Source organism: Bidens hawaiensis, unplaced genomic scaffold (genome assembly GCF_021521415.1).
Source record: "Bidens hawaiensis isolate Kalapana, Puna unplaced genomic scaffold, B.hawaiensis_p1.1 tig00002866_1, whole genome shotgun sequence".
Taxonomy (NCBI): Eukaryota; Viridiplantae; Streptophyta; class Magnoliopsida; order Asterales; family Asteraceae; genus Bidens; species Bidens hawaiensis.
The window spans coordinates 2,104,220-2,107,592 of record NW_027491154.1 but is presented as its reverse complement, the minus strand read 5'-3'; the positions used below and the strand labels follow the sequence as shown (position 1 = coordinate 2,107,592).

General features: G+C 34.2%; 1 non-coding gene and 1 pseudogene across 1 annotated transcript; both read right to left on the bottom strand.

The window, feature by feature from the left end:
• Positions 1-774: 774 nt before the first annotated feature.
• Positions 775-960, bottom strand: LOC143621562 (U2 spliceosomal RNA; annotated as a pseudogene).
• A 1,245-nt stretch (positions 961-2,205) lies between these two features.
• LOC143621568 (U2 spliceosomal RNA) lies at positions 2,206-2,401 on the bottom strand. The gene has a single exon (XR_013151562.1). It is a non-coding gene; the product is annotated as a U2 spliceosomal RNA (small nuclear RNA).
• Positions 2,402-3,373: the final 972 nt, after the last annotated feature.

Genomic DNA, 3,373 nt, shown 5'->3' with positions numbered 1-3,373 from the left:
AGTTACATGATAACCTTGCTTCACTTTCCGTTGTTGACTTAATAATCATTTGTATAATCAGAATAGCATGCTGGATACTCAGAGAAAACAACTTGTAACAGGAATTAATGCACACATCCTCCAAATTTCTGGCAATTACTCATATATTTGCCTCAATTCATCCAGCCGGATCTTATTATGAAGAACACTTTTGTTCGAAAATGGAACAGGTATATAAAGAAGTAAAATGGGTGGACGCTGAAGCCAATAGTAATGCACGTCTTGACCTGATCATAAAAACCATCTTTCACAGTTGTCTCGTAACCATTGTATTTACTTCTATTTACATAAATAACACCAATTACCTACAAAAATAATAAAAAATCAAATTCTAATTTTTAAAACTGGACTGGGAATCATTCATCCATATTACCTAATATTAATCTAGACAACTAATACTTAGAAGAGGAAGTAACAATATATATCGGTTTATTGCAATTGAGTAGAGGGATCACAACAGTAAAATAGAGTAACTAATCAATTCATGTACATAAGCTAACTCCATAGAGATGCAAGAAGCACCCGATTAAACTTGAAAGTCGTTTCATAGCCAGACAACTAACTAAAGCAATGGTATGAAAACCAAACACTAAAAAGTCCAGGGTTACCATGCTTAGGAAAATAATTCAATACTCTTCAACAATATTTATTTACACTATAAATAACAGATTAAAATGAAGTTACTTGTCATTCAATATAAACTAACAAACAAACAAAAATATTGACTATGATTTGGAGGGGTGCGTCAGGCCTTGGTGGTAGTGTAAGACCAAGGCAACAAATGAAGACCCAAGCATCAAGCTACTTTGACGGGTCTCCCCCATAAAAAATAAGATTAATATCGATGGCTCACATATCAGATATTAAACTGATAAGAACAGATACTACACTTGATCTTAGCCAAAAGGCCGAGAAAGGTATGCCTTCTTTCTTCTTGGGCCGCTAATTGTATAGGCGCTCCCTTCACACATACATTCTTCACTCAACCAATGTGGGAGGGATTGAGAGTGACCTTTCTCCTTTGAGTTTTCATCCCAGAGTTACATGATATGACACAAGTAATGCAGATTAATATCTTATATCTATAAAAACTAGCCTACAGAGATTTTTTAAATTAATACCGATGAATGTCTAATAAACTGCAAAGAGCATAGAGTGTTCATCAATGGATTGCCGATTAATCAACAATCCAAATCTGTCTATAAAGGACTAAAGGGAACGAACTTGATTCATTCTGGCATGATCATCCATATACCTTCACCCTGAAACTTACTAGTTCATACTTAATATTGTGTTATTTTTGAAGAAAATATGCATACACAAAGTAACTTGATAATTTTGCTTCAAGTTCCAACGTAGACTAAATAAAAACATTTGTTAAAATCATAATACCATGTTGGATATTCAGAAACAATTTGCAATAGGAATTATGGTACCTCCTCTAAAAATTTTGGCAATTCTTCATATATTTGCCTCAGTTCATCCATCTGCATCTTATATGCTCTAAGAAGAAAAGCACTCTCAAGAAAATGGAGTACACATATAAAGAAGTAAAAAAGGGTGGTTAACGAATTAGCTTAATATTGTCCTTAACCTCGTCACAATATCCATCTTTCACAGTTGTCTCACAACCTGTCCTTACTTCTAATTACATCCTTAACACCAATTATCTACAAAAATTACAATAAGAAAATAACTGTTAAATCTACAACAGATACATCTACGGCTACATAAAAGTTGAAAACAAAGTCATATATAATAGGCATAAGCAACATAAGTTGCTGATTATTAACATTCATGTCAACAGTCAACAACTAAAACAACTAAAACAGATGCATAAACGCATTCCAATTGCTGCACGTATATACTGAATTTGGGAAGTTTCTTCCATGAGAAAGAATTGAAAACAACAAACAAATTACATGAAAAAGATACTGAAAGAATAAATCTTCTGCAGTAATAATAATAATATATTAATTGACTCGATACAAGCTATAGTAAATCATACTGGCAGGACAGCAAAGTAGCCAGCTTAAAGTTGATTTAAAATGCATTTATCAAATATCCTATTTAGGTACATTAATAACATAGCAGACAACCCAACTCTTACGATTAACACACACCATTAAATAAAGTCACACAAAATCAAAACTTAACTTTAGTTTGGAGGGGTGCGCCAGGCCTCGGTGGTAGTGTAAGACCAAGGCGACAAATGAAGACCCAAGCAGCAAGCTACTTTGACAGGTCTTCCCCCATAAAAAATAAGATTAATATCAAGTGAGCCGATGGCTCACATATCAGATATTAAACTGATAAGAACAGATACTACACTTGATCTTAGCCAAAAGGCCGAGAAAGGTATGTTTTTCTTCTTCTTGGGCCGCTGTTTATATAGGCAGTCCTTTCATATATGTTTTCTTCACTCAGCTGATGTGGGATGGTGATAAGACTTATTTTCCCTATGATTTTCATCACTCACTAGCAAAAGTGCCCGCGCGTTGCTGCGGGTTCGCGCAAATTATCCCCCCATATTGGTTTGTAGTGCATGATGTGTTGCGTAATGGGTTATCATTGAGAACGTGTTGCCACATATGCATATGGTTTGTTGGATTTTTTATGTGGGGTTGCACACTAAAATATTGACCTATGCATATATATTGGATGTATTGTGTTTTGTGAAATATTTGTTAAGGAAGTATGTTTATGGGGTTAATGATTATTAAGCAACATACAGGATTGAATGTGTCCTAACGGGTTGGTGACGACCGCAATCTCATATAGTGTTGTTGTGTGATGTGCTTAAAATAGTCAATTAAATATTAACTAAACTAACAAGTAATAAAAACTAGACTTAAGACTCAACTACACAAAACACCGGCAAGTGAACCGCTCAATTGTACTAAAGCTAAGTAAGTCCGGAATATCGAACCTACAGGACTCTATAAATTACGTTAATTAACTGATTAGACTCGACTTACGACACGACTATTTATTATTAACGTTTAAAGGGGGGGGGGGTTAAACTAATATTAAACTAAGAAAGCAAATAAACAAGCAAACGAGAAATAAGCAATTAAACACAAGATCGAAAGCAATCAGAGAAGGAATCTATCTAGGTAAGAATCCCATGCATCAACAATCATCAAGCAATGGACAAATAACATGATTATGGAAACTGATTTCTAAACATATTCATCTAACAAACCCTAAGGACCCTTGACTGAATCAAACGAAATCCCAAAGAACAATTATTAGATTATTAAGCAATCAGTATTATGGATTTCCGTAAAGTCATCAATTAGGGTTAATTAATAGTATCTAAAGCAAGCAATCT